The following is a 20,852-nucleotide window of genomic DNA, read 5'->3' as shown; positions in this document are numbered from 1 at the left end:
ACATTCTTTTCCTTCATTGATGAAATTAGTACACATTGTTAGTCATGTGTATGTACCATAAAAGAATAATGTTAAAGAGTACAAGGAATTTCCTTTTCTTTTTATCTATCAGCTAACTGTAAAAAAAATTCTGACTTTACTGTTCTGAGGATATGGCCACTTTTCACACAGTTCAGTACACCTGTCTTACAAAAACTAAGTCGTTTATTTGATCACTGCTGGAAGATAATTCTCTTCCATATCCATTACCCATATGCACCTAGTATTTGTCTGACTCTGCAATCATATTTTGCCACTTCTACTCACTTTCTTCCTTGTTCTGTTGCTGTTCAGTCTCAACTGCTACATAAAATTCACTATAATTACTCTGATAAGTAAGGGGTACCTGCACTGCATTTTACAAATTTCACCTAGAAATCACTTTCAGTAATAAACAGATAATTTATGTAGGACAATAATGTAAGAGTTCTTCCTAGACTAACAAAGATTTAACAAAAGAAATATGAATGCCTGTCAGCAAATTTTCATACCTCAACATATCTCCAGTCAAAAATGTTACATCATCTGAAAAATAAAAATCTTCTCTAACCCAATCTGGACAAGTGTGTGACAATTATGGGATGTAATTGAAGCTTAAATATGAAGTCAGTTCACAAGTTTTCATTCACACATTTAACAATTTTTTTTCTATTTTGACCTTCGCCAGAGTTTCTCATTGCCCCATTTTATCTGTAAGGGACTTGCGCGCCTCCCCCCCCCCCCCCCCCCCCACCCCCCCCCCCCCCACCCCCACCCCCCACCCCACCGCCACCCTTCATTATAAGGGTGTTCTACTATTCAAAGCCCACATTCTTATACACAACACCTACCATAAAATAATTACAAAATCCTAGTATTGGACGAAGATACATTTTTTCCTTAAAAGAAACTATTTCTTAATAGATAACTCATTAATGCAACTCGCTCAAAATGTTCTGTTGAGCAATCCCCTGTCCCTGATTTAATCTTTGTATGCATACTGAACTATTCAGTAGCTCAGTCACAATTTTATCACAATAAACCGAATGGTTCTGTGTACATTTGTGTTGCAAAGGTACTGTATATTAAAAGCAGTGTTCAGTAATTCCAACCTATTGCTTGTCTCACAAATATGTGCCCTTATTTGTGCAGGACACTTTGTTAAATAGGCATTGCGCAAGAGTCACACAAACATGTACCTTGCAGACTATTTTATTTCTAGTAATAAACCGCATTAATCATTGCTATAATCAGAAATGATCTACGAATACACTTCAGACCATCTATGAAACAGTTTTTAACCTATTTTGCTTTACTGTACATCAAGAAATAAATTAGCAGTTTATGAGCTGTAGGAACACAATCATGACGCAGGGCATGCAAACAAGAAGAGAGTAACATTGGGTAAAATTACAATAATACAAAAAACAATCAGGATAGACTGGACTATTGACAAAGTTATATAAAGTGATATCGAAATTTATATTTAACCAACACTCAGTAATGATTGTGTCTTTAAATTTATGATCTTAATTTTAGAAAAAAATATTAATAGAAACAATGGCATCAGACAGGCTTGAAATAAACTCTGACGAATTTAATCACATTAAGAAAAGGACAAAGTAACAATATACAGAACAACTGGCGAGGGAAATACCATATCGAAAAAGTGATGCACACAGATATGCACAATGAATGCTTCCTCTTAAAGTGTGTCTGATGGATGACACCTGCAACGAAAAACACCATATTTCTAACTGTAGGTTAATAACTTCCAAGCACTTCTACATGTGTACCGCAATAATAAATTTGTTAAAATTATTACAACACACAATTTTTATAAAGTTTAGGTCACTTTGACTGACAATTCAATAACTCTGATTAACAGTTAAAGCACAGTGCCACATTGTGTCATTCATTTTCCGTATGTCAGTAAGAGAGAAATTATGAACGAATGTGTGGAAAAATATAATTATATGTGTCTTCTATCCGAAGAGTGGTTTGAACACCACAGTGGTTACTAGGCATAGTCTTACTGAAGGTTGTATGTCATTGTCTTCCTCCAACCTGACTTTCCCAGCCACTTAGAGAACAGCAGTTTAACTTCAACTACGAACCATGGTGCAAGTCAGCATTTTTCACATTAACAACACTGTCAGAGATGAAACAAGTGATACATGACAGATGAAAGTTCTAAGACTGATTGGGTATTGAACCGGAGACTTTCAGATCTCTAGTCTGCCACTTAAACAAGAAGCCAAAATATAGCAAATATTTACTATCTGCTCAGGACAGTAAGTGCACCATTTGGCTGTAAGGACAGAGTACTTGTTCAAATTATAATTCCAGGTACCTGGAACCACTGAAACACATTTCAAAAGGAATATCGACAACGTAGGAAAAGACAGATTGCTACTTACTGTAAGCAAGACACATTAAATTACAGACAGCCACAGAAGACACAAGGCTTTAGGCCATAGCCTCTATCAGCAAATGAGAAACACACATCATTTATACACAAGCAAGCACACCTCATGCACACATTACCACCAGCTCTAGCCTCTCGGCATTCTGGGGTAGCCATATGCGCATGATGTGTGCTTGCTTGTGTGTGTAAATTGTGGGTGTCTCTTTTGCTGATGATGTCTGTGGCCAAAAGCTTTGTGTCTCTTAAATGTGTGTGTCTGAATTTTAAAAGGGAAAGTAATGTAATCGTATAACATTTGATATAGAGATTAATTGAAAATTTACATGCAGGAATACAACATTGTGTTTATACTTTTCATTGTAAAATGGAAATGTTATTAATGATGGAGGATTATCTTGTGGATAACAGACTTGAAGCATTGTTGACAGAAAAGTACCAAAATTAAAAAGTGAACTGAATGTAAACACACACATACACACACACACACACACACTATCCACACTTGTATGTCAGCTGGGAAAGTATTTATCTATAGTAAATGGTTACGTGGCCAATTACTTGCCAAAGCAATGACAAACAGAACTGGAAACACTCATTTCAGTTTACACTTAATTTCGTGTATTCAGAATTGACAGTATTTCATTCAGGGACTAAGAACTTTAGGGGAGTGGCTTTACAAAACAAGGAATGATTAAAGAGATATAAACAATGTATATAGCAGAAAGTTTCTCAAGAGACAAGATACAAGAATGGGATGTTGATGTGTCGTCCTTCCAAAGCCTGTCTGTGTACCTTCCTTCTTTCCTCTGTATCCCCTCTTGTATATGGATGCAAACAAAATACTTTTGTTGAATGCAGATGTCAGTTGTGTATGTAAGGTTACTGGAGAGCACAGAAGATACATTACCACCTTCCTTCATGCATTGTTTGCCGGAACTAATGTTAGTCAGCTATGGATCCTGCAGGAAGTCGTGGTGAACATTTCTTGTACCTACCAAAATCCCTGCAACCACCAGTGTGTGTTGCAGAGGTGGTTGCAGTCACAGTTCTCACTTGACATGGCTGTGAATAGGTTGTATAGTCTGTCTGTAAACTCAAGAGCGAGCAGCGCTTTTGGTGGGGGAAGTGGCCTTTCCCGGAAGAAACCTGCCACTGGCCTACAGGGCAACCCAAAATCAGTTGCCCGTTACCTATCTAGCAGTCTACTTCGGCGTGCAGTCATATACGTCGTTTCTGTTCGTGGGACCTTAGTTGCCAATCTCAGTCAGTTGACTGTGTGTACTCACTGATATACTTCAGTATCCGGAAGTGACGGATAATCGCCCTGCATTTGCAAGAAAATGTGCAGAATACGAAGAAGATACTTGCGCAGAACGAGAGTTCGATCGTCTCTAACGTTATTACAGCTTGTGTTTAAAGGAGGCTACACAAAAAGAACGGTTGGCTAATATTACCAGTCCCAATCAAAGGGCTGCAGTTTATGCAAACGTCAGCCTCGCCAAAATAGGACGCATAAGGAAGGTACGCGAAAACAAGGCGCTTGGTTTACTGGAATCGCCGCGAAGGAAAACTAATAATTTAGGGAGGAAACCCATTGCTATAGACAGTTTCACAAAACCGGTCATTCGACAAACGATGGAGGACTTTTACATCAACCGAAAAATAATGCCCACATTACGGAAATAACTCACTGGCGTGAAACAAAAAATACATTTTCGTTGCAGAAAGATGTTTTACACAAGACATTGCGTGAAATCGGATTTACCTGGAAATACTTTTCAGACATGTTTACGAAGACAATGACAAAAAAAGCAGTGCGAATCGAACTAATACAACACACGTAATTATAAATTTCTGGTTACTTTTTAAGCACTCTTCGTGTTGCAAGAATTGTTAAGTTTTAAGGCAGCCCTTCAAAGAAAACTTCTACCTTTTAGTAGAAACACAAAGTAAGAACAAGCCTTAAATTCTACAGACTGATGCACTATATCTGGTTCGTCTTACGAATAGAGGAACATACATTCATATGAATAGGCATTCGGTTCTATGTTTGTAGCAGAATCCTGACTTCCGTTCTTACGTTAATATTATTTACTCTATAATGTTTTGTTTTCCTTACAATCTTAACGCATTTGTCTAAAAATAAACGCAAACGGGACGTATCTGTACACGGCATCATCACAGATTTAAAGCGTGCATCGCGGCAAAGACTCTACTACGTTGTGGAACAGCCTGTAGAAGCGCCCTGTGACGTAGCAGGGTAGGCAGAGTGGGGACTCGCGCGCTCACTCTTCAGTTTACCGACAGACTATGTGTGTGTCAGACGTCAAAAAATTTTTCGTTACTAATGATGGTCGTACAGTTAATGTTGACACAGCCTTAAACTAGAAATATTGCAAATTATGGTAATACAGTGAACTAAGAAACATGGAATAGGATGAAAACTCCAGAGCCAAGAAAATTCATTCCATTGACTTTTTTTTTTTTTTTGGTGTCACTTACGGTTTCTTTTTACAAAAAGAAATTAAAGGTCCATAAACTGGATTTCGTGTTAATATCGTGTACTTGATCTGTTCTGTTCATAGCTCACACATTTATATATGGTAGATGATTGGAGAATGCTGCGTTATTACAACATGGGAATTTTACTTACCTTTATTTTGTGAAACTGAGCACACTTAAAAAAAACCTCACACATTTATATCAGACTGAAGAAGTTTGATCTCATTGCTTTACAACTGCTTGGAAGATGGTGTTGAAAACAAAATTGTAGTCAGTCTGGATATTTTCTGATGTGTTGATGTTAGAATGATCACATTATATGTTGTTTTTAGTGGTACTTGTCTCAAATTTATCTGAGACAATGATACTTTAAGAATCTTTTCTTTCCTGATGGCTTCTTGCACGTGAAAGTTCATTAACATTTTAGGACAAAAATAAACTTACTTTTTTTTACACAATAAAAGGTGTCCACCTTTTGTCATAGGACATGGAGTTTGCCTTTCAAGGGAACTGTACCTATTTGTGATCGACACTTTCGTCCAAGTTAATGATATATGCAGGGCTTGGCCAGAAATGATAGTGTTAGAAGATGCCCAAGTGTTTAGAAAAAAAATAACAATTTTGGTGCAGCTCAGGTGAGGCATGAGCCAATTTTGTTAGCCTAGTTTCAAGGCGGCAGTTGGCCCAGCGGAAAGGGCACAGAACAGTAATCAGAGGGTCATGGTACAGAATCCATATGTGGAAATCATTTTTATTTTAAACTTTTAAGTTTCGTACAATGCAAATAACCCAAAATATTGTTCAGCATATTGTATTTAGTAATATTTTCATGAAATGCATGAAAATGATCGGCAAAGAAAAATATGGGATTGCAAATTTGCAAAAAGGATTGAAATTATACAGGACTTGGTATTCCGTTAGTTTCATTTTAAGCTTTGAACAGTCTATGGCTGCTGAATGTGAACAGTAGGTGACCAGTGCAGATAAAATTGGCCAGTGGGACCATGGCTACCTGTAGCTGCAGAACTCGTTTACTCATTATCTCTCAACTGAGTTAGATGAATGTTTTGAAAATATTGTGAGAACACAATGAGACTGTTGTGAAAAATATATAGTCAAGTATGCGAGTTGTGATGGTGTAAGATTTATCAGAATAAAAGTTTGTTTGCAAAGAGTGAACCCTCAGATTACTATTCTGTAACCTTTCTGCTACGCCAACTGCTGCTAGGAAACTGTGCTAGTGTAAATGGCTGATTTCTTGCCTGGCCTGTGCCAAAAGTGCTATCTTTTTCTAAAGACTTGGCCATCTTGAGCTCACAATTATTACTTTCATTTCTGGCCAAGCCGTGCTGCACATATGGAATGTTTGCTGTTCTTTGTACTGGAGGATATTTGGCTAATTCTGGTAGGCATTTATCTGATTGTTCTCTTCAAATTTTCTTGACAGAAAAGGCATTATTTTTATCATAAATTTAAGCAATGTTAGTGGGTTCTTGGCTACCTGGATTCTTGGCTACCTACTTCAGAAATTGTCATCTTGTAGGTTTGTCAGTCAGTTTCTGAAGAACATCTGAATTCAGAACACACTCTTTTGTCAAATGATCCTTTAATAGAACATGATCTTCAAGTTTTTTATCTGTCAACTCCTTTTGAATGCTTGTAAGACACAGCTTCTGGTAGTTTTGGACAGATGGTGTCATCAGTCTTTCCATTATTAAGCATCATGGAGATAAGCAAACATTAACATTTGAGTGGAACATACGACACGTAAGTTAAACTTCCTGTAACAGGGGTGATGTTGCAGCAATTTATTTATTGGATGAAAAGCGTGAATTGTCGTTTCGTGTTGTTCACATTTTCCATCTTCATTTTGTGAGAGTCTTGCAAGTGGCATACAAGTAAAATAGTTGTGAGTAGTTAATTTCTGCCAATTCTTTTAATAGGAATAACAATAATACTACAATTTTGCCTTTTTTTTTATGAGCATTGGGTCGTGATCTAAGACTTATTTCGGTCTGATTTTTCATCTTCCAATGCAGGAGACATAAAAGGCTAGAACATCCCAGAAAGCAGTTAAAAGCCGAGGAAATGGAACTGTTAATGTATTTTCAGGTATCGTTCAGTTTGTGAAATCATCAGACCGCTGCCTAAGATTGCGTAGTTGCGCCGACTTGTTATGATGATTTATTTAGTACTTAGACCCACTACTTGTCTGATTTCAATCCTCCTCCTCCTCTTCTCTTAAAGCTGTTTTTGTTGTAGTTCCTGCATACGCATGTGCAAGAGATTGTATGTACCCTGGCTGTGGCAAATGACTTTTGTAGGTTCTCCATGGTGTTCAAATATTTGTGTAGCTTTCTTGTAGGTTTAAGCACTATGTCATACTGTGCCTTAAGAGTGTTCTGTTGATGTGATCTGTGACCGATTTTATGAGAAGGAGAACTTTCTAGTTTTTCTTTTTTCACTATAATCTCCAGATCTTTCAGGATGTAGTCGTCCATTTGTTTGTTTGTCAGGGTAGCTCATCCTTCTGAAGTCAGTTCTTATATTATCAAGTTTGCTTTTTGGGATGGTGGTAGAAGTTTTTGTGAAATTGTGCGTCCGTGTGAATATGCTTTCTTTAGACTTTACGTTGGTTTTCTAAGTATCTGTACACCCAAACAGTTCAGCTTACTGAGCTTTTATGAGAGTATAACTGCTTTCTGAGTTGATACGGCATCTGATGATATCTCCAGCATTATCAGAGAAATATGGTGTGGACTACAGCCTAATGCTAATGCCCGTAAAACAAAATCACCAAACACTCAAATACAGCAGTGAAAGTGCATATAACATACTATATTGTTTCAGGACACTGCTTATTTTTAAAGTTCATTGAGTGGGGGGGGGGGGGGGGCAAGTGTTCTTGAGCCTTGGTTGTCAATTGTCATATACTCTACAGGAATATAATTCTCTTTCTCTGCGAGGCCTGCTCATTTTATAAGAGGATATGAAAAACAGGGTTCGGACCCCTCTGTCACCACCCTCTCTCATTGTGACAATCTTTCTAGATAAATGGAAGATCACTTTGTCACTGAACCTCATCTTGGAGGTAAAAATGTAAATGTCTTGTCACTAGGGCCTCCTGTTAGGTAGACTGTTCGCATAGTGCAAGTCTTTCGATTTGACGCCACTTTGGCGACTTGCACATCGATGGGGATGAAATGATGATTAGTACAACACAACACCCAATCCCTGAGCGAACAAAATCTCCGACCCAGCCGGGAATTGAACCCGGGCCCTTAGGATTGACGTTCTGTCGCGCTGACCACTCAGCTACCGGGGGCGAATACCTCGAAGGTGAAATGTTTATTTTCACCATTACGATGCAAAATTAAAGGCATCGGCCATAATAATCCGGTTTTAATTGTTGCCGAGCTGCAACTGTTACAGTATGAAATGTAACTACTGTTGCGAAATCTTCCTCGCAGGTTGCTGTGATATTCAGTTGATGGCTTGCATGGACTGTTGATTTAAAAAAAGATATATTTTTAATGCACACTGCGCTGTTGTAGCAAATAAACAATTTGCTTATTCTGACAAATGAAAAATCTGTTCTTGCTTTGTTGCCATTTTGTCAAGCCACCACACTTGCAATGCCATCTGGTGGGCACGATGCAAACTTAGTGAATTTACAGTTTTATTCGTGCATCAATAATATTCTTACGTGTAATACTTTGGAAAATATAGAAATTTGAAAATGAATGACTCATATTATGATTCAATCTTGATAAAACCATGATTTCTGAGAAACAGCTTTGCAACTTCACTTTGCAGGATTAGAACTTGAGCTTGGATCCTGGCCACTTTGCTACCAATTAGGCCGTCTGAGCTTACTGCCCGCATTGTCACAGAACCTAACCATCTTAAGAACTGCTCCTACGTGTTGGGGCTTCAGTTCAGTCAGAGGAGGATGATGAGATGGCATAATTGGTAATGCACTGCCTGTGAAAGAGAAAGATCCAGCTTTGAATACTAATCTGGTGCATAGTTTAAAACTTCAAAGTAAATGATCGTGTCAGATATTCTGTTGAGAATAAAAAAATTTTTTCTCAAAATTACAGAATTTAACAAATAGCTTATCCTGTGCATAAAGAAGTTTAGTGTGACTGCATGTATCCTGAATCGTGTGATACCTGTCGGTGAATGATAAGATCCAGAATGTAATAGTCAGTTAGTCGTGATGTATGTCAGATATCGAAGTTATGTGGAACTCCTTGCTCTGCTTAACATTTGGCTCTTTATACATTAGTCTTGTGTGTCTCTAGCATGTACAGAACTTCAGTGATACTATTGCGATACTTATGATAATCGGATGAAATGAATTATTGTTAGAGATTGCTGATAAACTGAATGTGCACGATTTTTCGTTCGCGGCAGCAGATATGATAACGGAAGTCAAACTTTTATTAGTTTCTCCTTTGACAGACAGTCTCTCTAAGCCTCACAGGTACAACAGGAAACATATATTTTTTCATATGAGAATTATACATTGCCTGTCAGTTATGAATGAAATATGACTGCTGTGCACAACTGTGCAAGAAAATTTTCATTGTTGTTTTGACACTCCTATAAAGTTGTGTTACTTTCATTTTGGCTGTTCGAAATTGTATTCTGTGATTAAAAACATTTTGTAAGTTCCTCGTACAAATGCTGTGGATGAGAAATTGCTCATTTTGGTCTCGGTAATTCTATCTCTTTGAAATTAAATATGTGGTATGATACCATGTTAATAGTGTTGAAGTGAACTTTTTTAAGACAGCTGGGATTGCATTGTCTGTGTAGTTATGTCTTTAGCAACTCGTAATGAGGAACTAAAAGCTTTTTCATATAGCTTATGTTTCTTCAAATGGCAGTCTTGCTTCTGGTAGAAGTTATTTTGTAGTGCGTCATACACTAGTACCAGTTCAAGTTATGGTCTATAGTTGGACCAACTTGTATTTGATTTTTGGGTGCGTGTGCCGTGAGAGACGAAGGGGGGGGGGGGGGGATAGGTACACAGCCTGTCTCAAAGCGCACATTCCCTTAACCATCCTCAGTTTTGTAAAATGTCTTTCAAAAAGCTGATATGTAGGTGCTGTACAGTAATATTTTTCCCAGAATTTAGGAACCTTCCCAGCAACAGGAATGATCGTCTGGTATGGTAAGCGTAGCTTGTAGTCAATCTTTCCCTTCCAGTCTTCTGTACCTTGAAGTGTTCACATGGGAGACTAAACCTAAAACATAATGGTTCAAATGTAGCTAGTGTGGGAAGAGGACTTTGTTATTAATGGTTTTTTTTTTTAAATGCAAAATAGGCTTCAGAATCACACAGCAACACTAACACTTTACTGCCAGTAAAATGACTAGAGTAAGCTGGAAACACTGGTAGATTTGTAATTGTAGAATAAATAATTAAAGTTGCTGTTTGAAGGTGTAATTGGGTTGGTAGTGTAAAGGGAGTATAAAACGTATCACATCTGGAATTGCTGTTTGCTGGATGATTGGGGTTGTAACATTGATTTTCAAACACGCTACAGATATTGGTACTATGACAGCAAAACATCTTTATTCTTCACGTCCATATATTTGCAGTCATCTTTCCCTTCAACGTGACAATGCACATGAGTACAGTGACATCTGTAACAAGCACACACATTGGTTTCACTGTCATCAGCTGTCCTGCAGACTGTTCCGTCTCGGCCTCGTCCACATTTCATGTGTTGCCAAAACTTTTTTTGATGGTGATGAAGTGATGCAAGCAGGGACGAGGTTGTGGTTCTGTCAACAAGGAGAAACATTCTACAGTGACAGTATCAACAGTTGCAATACCTGATGATTTTGGACTGAATGGTTACTTTTCGGTTCACAGCACCATGATTGCTAGTCAAAATAAGTTGTGCAGAATCTGCTGAAATTGTGACGAATGAAGTTGTTTTTTGTATTCAACTAAGATTATTTAATATCACATTACAATAGAATATGAACAAGGCAGGTATTAGTTCAGTAGGTGCAAATGTGTTTGATGTGTACATTGATTGTGCAGAGAGGATTGGGTGACCAAAAAGATGTGTTCTCCTGTATGAATTCTTTGTGACAGGACTACAAGTCTGTACTCATTGCAGTGGCAAAGCAGTTTATCACTAAGTATTGGCATTGTAGAAGCCAGATTTGGATTATGAATAGACTGGAAGTGCTTGAAATTTGACACTACATCACATCAGAAGGATGGACAGAGAAAATACAGAATGTGTGTGTGTGTGTGTGTGTGTGAAAAAATTGGTCAACGCATGGAGAGAGAGAGAGAGAGAGAGAGAGAGAGAGAGAGAGAGAGAGAGAGAGAGGGGGGGGGGGGGGGGGGGGGGGATATCTGGACTTGTATAATGGCTTCCAGTAATTGTATAAAAATGGCATATATAGATGAAAAAAAATCTTCTCAACATTGGAAGAGAAAAAGAGTAGACCAAGTTTGTCAGAGAACTCAGAACTACAAAAAAAATTGTAGTCTTTGTTATTAGACATATTTCTAAATTGATTCTCACACATCCCTCTAGGATGATATAGAATGGTGGCGACATATTGTCATTAACTCCAGAAGGCACTAATACAGATGGGAAGCCATCTTGATCAGTATCATCTAAAAACACAAACTCTCTGATGTTGGTCAAAACTGTGAAACAGGTTTAACATCACCCATAAATGTGTCCCAGCCATCCTCATTACAACTGAGATGAAGTAACCTGATAGACCGCATTGCATTGTCTTGCTGATAATACAGGTCACCTTTGGAATGCTGTAGGCCAACAAATGAATGTTTGTGATCAGATAGTTTTTCTGTACCATTTGCTGATGAGGTTATTAATGTATCAATTATTAAGTTTAAGCCTGTATAACATGTCCTCGCACCAAATGTCATCTTCTTGCAATTTTAGCAGATGTGTTGCCTCGATTGGTTTTGCACTTACTTATATCCTGCTGTCAACTTGTACAAAGGTGTACTGTGAATCGTCTGTCCAGATCACCTTTTCAAAATGTTGTGTATCCAATGGTGGTGCTCCTCTCTCTATTGCTAAATTGCGAGCCTGGTTCATGGTGCACGGACCCAGTTGCAGTTTGTTTAATGGTTTCCAGGGGCAACAAAAATTTTGATTTTTCAGTATTTCATATAATGACTGACCGAATTTAAAGTTCTGTCATAATCTACTCATTAAGAGATATAATTTTATATGAAAGGTTTAATACAATGTCACATATGAACATCGGAAGCTGTGTTTTATATAAAATCTTGAGGCAGCTTAATTCACAGTGCACACACTACCTAGACTTTATTCATCCTGTATTTGAGAAAGAGTGCACTTAGAAACATCTGAAAATCCTTACACGTAATTTTAAACCTTTACAAAAAGAGAGAGAGAGAGAGAGAGAGAGGAAAAAAAATTATATCATTGTATGACATTGGAGGTGTGTGAAAACTATCTTTGGTTTTAAATGGATGGCAAATTGCCCAGATTATATGTATCCAGTGTTCCCTAATAAGAGCATTTAGTGGATTCCATTAATCTTGAACCATAATTTCAACTCTTTTGTAAACTTTTCTCACTTCAAATATTTAACACACTAGCTAATTTGTAATGCAATCAGAAGTTTGAAGCTGTTTTGTACATGAGAGTTAAATTTTTTTAAGAATAGGGTGTGGCTGTTTACTAGTGCCCCTGTGTCCTTTGTTGTGCTGTGGGCAGAGGCACATGAGTTTAGTGCTAACATTTGTACCCCATAGTGAGGCAGGGCTCTCAGTGGCATGACTGCTCACATGTTGCATTGGAATGGGGAGTGATTTGCTGTACTGTGGTCTATTTTCGTCTGTGGCAGTGACCATAGTGGCAGCAAAGTTTATCTATTCGAAATATGCATGTTACACCCATGACATTAGTATGTGAACAGCCCAGTGTCTTGTATGTACTCGGTTGTTATGCATATGGGCTGTCTGATGCTTCCTAGTGATAAGACACTGAACTATTCTATTTACCTTAACAACATGACCAGTCTTTCTCCAACACAGCACATATATTTTCTAATTTAATTGTGGTAAAACAATATCCAATAGACTATTATTGCTGTTGGTTCGTGTCAGATTGTTGGTCAGTGAGGAGAGACTGCAGAGATTATAGTTGCCTGCTGAAGAGTAGCTTAAAAATTTCAACTTTATGGTACGATTCAGTTTAAATTTTTTATGTACTCATTACTGTTTTTTTCCATTGTTGCATAAAAACTTTTGTGTGTCTTAATTGAAGGCTTCATAATAAATCTGTAAAGTACATGCAACAGTTTTTCTCTCATTCATCTGCCATGTTTGTAACTAGGGATAGATACCAAAGATATTTACATAAGAGAAAATAAGTGGTTTTATGTGAGGTGGAGAACATCCTGTGGTTGTTACCAACTTGACCTGCATGCATTGATACATCAGTACTCAAAGTAAGAAAAATATTTTTGCACCATTACGCCACAAGAGACTCACCTGTTATCTGTATTAAGATCCAAATTGTTTTGGTGCTGCACTGTTAGGTTTAAGAAATAATTTTGGATTTTAAAAGGTCTCCTGTTAACTGCAGGTTTGTATTTAGTTAAGGCACCACTACTGGGAGCTACATTGTGTGATTTCATGATGATACTATATGATTAACGAATAATCCTATTCAGTGCAAACTTTCCTGCCATGACGTAACCAAAGAGGCTGATGTGGGAAAACAAAGCTACTACTTATAGCCTGTGTTTCTTACCTCAACTGATACCTTTACTATGCAATTCAAGGGCTTATTGTATAAACATTGCTGACTGGAGGTGAATTTTGACATTTGTTTCGAAATTGAACTCTGTTCAGGACTCGGCTCAATTGTATAAAACTAAAATTGGATCAACTGGAGGTGGTTCATCATTGATCTAAACTAGCACGAAACATCCTTGACAATACTGCTAAAATTTACTATTGATGCTGTTATCTCACTTTGAATGCAGACATTAATTGTACATTGTAGCTACATAGTATTTATAATCAAAGGTGTCATGACAATAAAGATTTATTCCTAGAAATCGTATTGGTTGAGCATAAAGACAATAGAACGCAAACAAACAAAAAACTGATAAAATTACTATGACCAACAAGCAATATGTGTAACTGTCTTAATGCTAATAAATTGTTTATAAATTCCAGTCATTACGTTGTGACACCTGTTTTGTTGTTTTCCTTTTTTGTTGGTATTGAAATTTCTTCATGGGCAGATTTTCGTCCCTTTGGTGTGTGTGGTGCCTTGTGCACATTTTAATATGCTTTAATTAAGCTAGCATCTGGGATTGCTTGAACTTTTAACGAAAACTATCGGTAATGATTCCTAAATGTCTATTCACTTTTTTCAACCAGGGGGTTCTATGGGGATAAGAGAACAGTCAATAGTGCTTACATCACCAGGTAAACAAACTGCTGGTGTATGGTAAAATAACACTGGGTTTTCTCACGTCATTTTTGCCCATGGGCATTTCAATTAATTCTTTCTTCAGTGAGGCAGTGCAGGCTGATACCATGTGCACAGCTATGCAAGCTGTTGCTACATCTGTTTTAAGTGAATTGGCAGCCACCACCTAAAAGCTTCCCGTGGCGTAAAATCATAATGTTAAAAGTAGCATGTGCATGGGAGTCAGTGGCTGGATTCTTCTGCTTGTTTTTGGCAGATACTTTCTCAGCGTTCTGTGCTGTCAACAGCTAATAATCAGTAAATCATCAGCTTAAATTATTTTTCATTTAATTCCAAAAAATAGATTGTTTGATGCCAAAAATAGGTTTGTCCTTTGTCATTGTCAGTAGACACATTGGACGAAAGGAAACAGTATAATTCACACCATGTAGGTACACAGAATGCTGCCCACTACAGTGGTGCAGAACATTTGGAAAATGAAAAGTAGAGCGGTTTTAAAACAGTGTGTTGTTACAATAATCTTTATGATTAGCCCAATAAAGATACTAGTATCAAATGGAGAAAAAAAAATCCAGGAACTGACCTAGGTTTGAACCTGTGACACCCTGCACTGTAAGCTAGATGGCAGCCTCTTAAGCTACTGAAACTCCACCACGAGCAATCTCTGAAACACATTGTTAAAGAACTTGCTTTGTACTTAACTTATGCATCATTTATCAGTGTTGGCATAGTACTCATAGAAGCTTATGCACATTTTCGGTAGTTAAAAAAAATTAAAACACGTTGTGTAGTTACTGCTACTCGAGCTGAGAGAGTGTATTTAAGTAATGGTGTCAAAATGCACGTACTTCACTGTTCATGGCAGATGTTCGAATTTTCCTTTCTTACTATGCCACTGAGTGTCTGTCAAATAATGAGATGTCTCAAAGTATTGTTATGGGTTCAACTATTGTCTGCATTTATAATATACATAGCTGATAATTTCCTTTACGTAACCTTAAGATTGAAAAATACATTTTGAGGTTCAGCAGTGTAGGAGTGGTGTAGTGACATTTACATGTTTATAACAATTTCTTTGTTATTTCATTTGTACCTGCACAAAATAAAATTGTTTTGCAATGTGACTGCATCTGAACTGACGATTACATTCTGAACCCAACTTCAATCCACGAATTTTTGCCAAAGTTTGTCCTACTTTACAGTGATACAATCTGCAAATGATCTGAGATCATTTTCTGTGTTAATCTAAGGTGAAATGCTTTATATAGTCGGTCCTAAGTAATGTGCCTCTGTAGGCCAACAAATCAGTTCTACGTCATAGTTTCCTGTGTGGAGGATTGACAGTGCTGCAATTTAATCGCATATAATGGATATCACTCCCTAATGAAGGTAACATTGGACATTCTGTGAAGTTACCTATCAATTCTGGTGATAGTATCAATACAGCAAGCATTACAGTCTCACAGGTGATACATGTCCCCATCCAGTGACATGAACATTAGAGCATCGTGCTGAGGTAGAGGCATTACAAAAACTGAGTTTGGCTCCTTGAGGCCTACATGGAGCAGTCCGGCTTCAGTTGGAGAAAATGCAGGTCCATTACTGAAGATTACGTGTTTCCAGACTTAGTTTTAGTTATACCTGGTAAATACTTAATAATATTTTGTGGTATTTATAAATAACATCCTGTCATGAGGCCATTCACAAAGCCAGTGATGTCCTTCAGCTACTGCTTAATAGTGTCACATGATCCCACGGAAATGGTATTAGGTTGGAACTACATGGTATTACCTCCCATGAGATTTCAACAAACACAGCTTCTTTGTCTTATTGCAAAATGCCACAAACAACTACACTGCCGTTTGTGAAAAGTGCTAAACCAAGAAGCAATTACCCGAGTAGCGCCACCCTTGAAGAGAGTGGCAACGGGTGTGGAAGCAATACGTGATAAATTTTGCATGAGATGGGGTACACGTAGGCCAAGCAGAGCCCGCTCGTGTCGGTCCAACAGGGTCGGTGTTGCTCGTAGTGTAGTCAGTACAGAGCTGCACACAAGGTGGAAACAATACAGTGAGTGCCAGTATGTCTCGCCAATGTCAAAGGGAGCCATATTGGCATGTGAGCGAGTTCGAACGGGGCAGATTTTTCGGTCTCTGAGAAACGGGGTTGTCATACCGTGACATTCGGCTCGCACAGGCGTGCTGCTACGACATTGATGTGTGTGTGGAAGCAGTGGATAAAGGAAGGTTGTAGACAGCAGAGAGCAGGAACTGTACCACGGAACATGGCCACAGCACGGGATGACTGTCATCTTGTCCGCATGGCCATTACGGACCATACAGCGTCATCCACAATGTTGGCTTGTCGCTGGAGTGCTGCAACAGGTGTGAACTTGTCTGTATCGACAGTTTGTTGCCATCTGCTGCAGGTTGGACTGGTTGTTCACATGCCATTATGTTGGCTTCCATTGTCCAGAAGCAACAAGCTCCTCTGACTGCAATGGGCACATGAACACTTCACGAGGGTGGTGAGTGGCAACATGTAATTTTTTTCGGATGAGTCCCAATTCAACATGTCCTATACTGATGGGCGCATACATGTCTGGTGGTACCATGGCGAGCGCAACCTGGAGGGCTGCATTGTGGAGCAGCATAGTGGACAAATGCCAGGTGTGATGGTTTGGGACGCCATTGGTTACAACAACCAATCTCACCTTGTACGTTTTGCAGGCACTATGAACAGCAACTGGTACCTAACAGAAGTTGTGGAGCCTGAGGTACTCCTCCTTCAGGCATCTCCACAGGCCACATTTCTACAGGACAGTGCCTGGCTAAATATTGCGAAGAATGTACAGGCCCTCTTCGAAAAGTGACGAGTAACATTGCTTCCCTGGTGTGCGCGTTTGCCAGACATGTCGCCATTCGAAAATGTCTGGGATGTGGTTGGTCAGTACCTGATGCGTCACTGTCCTCCAGTAACTAGTGTCACAGTAACATATTCAGAACCTTATTGATTCAATGCCATGGCCTATTGCAGTTTTAATTGCAGTGCATGGTGGCCACACAACATATTGAAAAGTAAGGCTCAGAGGACATGTACAGATTTGAAAGGGTAATAATTTGTTACTCGTCATGTGTCTAACCTGTGTTATTAATAAATTGAATTCATGTGTTTCCTTCTTGGTGTTGCAATTTCCACAAATGGTAGTGTATCTGGGATCCTACAGTTATCTAATTCCCTGCAACACTCTTATCCACATCTGTGATACGAGGTGGCATGTTATGCCCCCAATGCCCAACTCTTGGAAGCACCACAATCCTAGTCCTGACATTACATCTTTGCAAGGCCGTATTTAGTTGTGAAGAGCTGTTGTTTCTTAGCGTGTCTACACAAAACACTGTCACAGCCAGTTATACATGCAGAAACTTGTCAAGTGGAATGTACTGACTAGTGAAAATTTCCAAACAAGCTACATGACCTGAAACAGTTGATTGGAGGCTACCTGAGGGATATATAATATTGAATGCCACACACATCATGTAAGTTCTTATCATAGTACACTCTTTGATGTGATAGTATGTCTGCAAAACCCGCATGTTAAGGCTTAGTGAGGCCTCGGTTTTCTATAGTAGTTTCACCTAATCAGTACATTAATGAAGGCTAAAGGATTCATTCCGAAGTTCACTCTGTGGTCTTTATAGTCCTGCTTTCCATGTTGGCATTTGACAGCGAGCATTTTGAATTGCTCCTGCCTCAAATACGTCAGTGGAAGTCTGGTGTTGTTGGATTCCACTGTTTTTCCACTTCCAGTGTGCAAAGTATTGTATCTGCAAGTTCTCATCTAACAAGGAGGGGTCAACGGAGATGAGAGGGATTTTTTGAAACCACCTATATGGTAGTGTAGGTTTAGGGTCTCAGGTACCACTCTACATCTATTGAACTTAGTGTGCGGGTGATCGCCAAAAAAGAATTTCAGTGTCTTGTGTTCGACTAGACCCTTGACAGTATCACTAATTTCAAAACAATTGTTGGTTCGGTTCGAGTCCTGGCACATTCCGTCGAGCCCACCCCCACCCTCCATCCTCATGATCGTTATTTTAATTCTGTTATTTAATAAAAGTTGTTCATTTCTAATGCTGTAATGCATCATTTCAGTTATCTGAACTTAACTGATTTCAGATTTCAGTTTGTACTTAAATTTTCTTTCTTTTCTTCCCCCATTTGTGTCCATGTGATTTGAATTATTTTTATGTATGGTAATGTTTTTCCTTTGCATTTTATCTTTTCATTCATGTTATTGCAGATGTAAACATCACTCATTTTTCTTGACTTTAATTTTATTTACAAAACCTTTTGTTGAAATCTTCATACGTGTTATTTCATCCTTGGTGAAAGAATTCCTTTTAAATGTTTATATAATGATAACCATCCAAAAGGATGAAAATCGGGTATTGAAAAATAAATTTTGACTATATTGTACAGGCAGTGTAAATAGATTACATTGTCTTTTGTTTTCAACCAATCTTTTAAATATTATAATAGATAAATAAAAATGAGAATGGGCAAAAATCCCAAATAAAGTGTCTCCAGCCTCAGCTCTAATAAAGATTAAGAACAGATTTTTTATATGCATAGAGGTGCTAAAGGAATTTATACAGTACGTGAGTGTTGTATTATTCCTGCAATTCTTGTAGGAGGCAAGAGACTTGGTGATTTGCTACCCTGGCAGAGGGTGGAGCAATGTGGTGGCTGCCTGCAGACAGTATATAACACAATAATGCCACACTATCGTGCCTTCAATGTTTAATGGCAGCCGATTTGAATCAGATTATAAAGTGAATACATCCCCATTTAAAAAGGAGTAGAACCATAGTTTCTCAGGAGATTTGGAACTCTGGCACCTGGGCACCATATTTTTTATGCTGATACTAAGCTACGACAACACCTCTATACAGTAGTTAAAAAAAGTATCTTGATGAACAGCCATGTCTCATGTGTCTGTTGCTTTTTGTCTGCAAAATAACTGAAACACTTTTGTCACGAATACTGTACTTGCATTCGTCCTTGATTTTGGTAATTTCTTTGTAGTTACACCATTTAATGTCCCCATGGAATGTGCAAGTTACAGTCATAATGATTGACCATATTACATTAGCTATGTGTGATTGATATTGTTTTTGTTTTTCTGAATATTCAGACATGCAGCAGTTTTCATACAGTTAGATGCCCACTTCAAATTTGATGGTTGTAGTCTTCCTTTCCTTCTTCGTGTAATTTGATTTGTGGCCATCTACACTCATGCCCATAAATCAAGGATAATGCTGATACATGGTGAAACAACACTCTGGTGGGCAGTTTTCAGGTTTAAATCACCTTGGGGTATGACCGTGCGGTGATTTGTCCTGAGGTTGTCGCACAGTGGTGCTGGCAGCAGTCAACATACGCAGAGGTGTGTTGGTGCATGCCAGAGTATGGTGCAGCGAGTAAGTGTGCAGACGTTTTCAGATGTGCTAATGGTGACTGTGTTGAAAATGGCTGAAAGAACACACATTGATGGCATTATGAGAGGTAGAATACTAGGGCGACTGGAGGCTGGTCAAAAACAGCAGTTCGTAGCACGGACCCTCCGTGTGCCACAAAGTGTGATCTCAAGATTATGGGAATGATTCTAGCAGACAGGAAATGTGTCCATGTGCTGCAGTACAGGACGCTCACAGTGTAAAACACCACAAGAAAACCGATATCTCACTATCAGTGCCTGCAGACAGCCACGGAGTACTGCAGGTAGCCTTACTCGGAACCTTACTGCAGCCAGTAGAACAGTTGTCTCCAGACACACAGTCTACAGGCGACTGAACTGACATGGTTTATTTGCCCGGAGACATGCAAGGTGCATTCCACTGACCCCTGGTCACAGGAGAGCCCGTAAATCCTGGTGTCAAGAACACAGTACATGGTCATTGGAACAGTGGTCGCAAGTTATGTTAATGGACGAGTCCAGGTATAGTCCGAACAGTGATTCTCAACGAGTTTTCAACTGGCGTGAACCAGGAACCAAATACCCCTTAATGTCCTTGAAATGGACCTGTATGGAGGTCGTGGTTTGATGGTGTGGGGTGGGATTACGATTGGTGCACGTACACCCCTACACATCTTTGACAGAGGAACTATAACAGGTCAGGTGTATTGGGACATCATTTTGCACCAGTATGTACGCCTTTTCAGGGGTGCAGTGGGTGCCACCCTCCTCCTGATTGATGATAATGCATGGCCCCACTGAGCTGCCATCGTGGAGGAGTACCTTGAAACAGAAGGTATTGGGCGAATGGAGTGGCCTGCCTGTTCTCCAGACCTAAACTGCGTAGAGCACGTCTGGGATTCTCTCAGTCCACGTATCTCTGCGTGTCTTCAAACCC

The 20,852-nt window shown here is 38.8% G+C and overlaps 1 protein-coding gene across 2 annotated transcripts in view; it reads left to right on the top strand.

Moving 5' to 3' along the window:
- Positions 1 to 20,852, top strand: part of LOC124615708 (titin-like) — a 108,638-nt gene that overhangs the window by 12,522 nt on the left and 75,264 nt on the right. The gene's annotated exons all lie outside the window — the stretch shown is intronic.

The sequence above is a fragment of the Schistocerca americana genome, chromosome 5, assembly GCF_021461395.2.
Source record: "Schistocerca americana isolate TAMUIC-IGC-003095 chromosome 5, iqSchAmer2.1, whole genome shotgun sequence".
NCBI lineage: Eukaryota > Metazoa > Arthropoda > Insecta > Orthoptera > Acrididae > Schistocerca > Schistocerca americana.
This window is presented reverse-complemented; position numbering and strand designations above follow the sequence as displayed.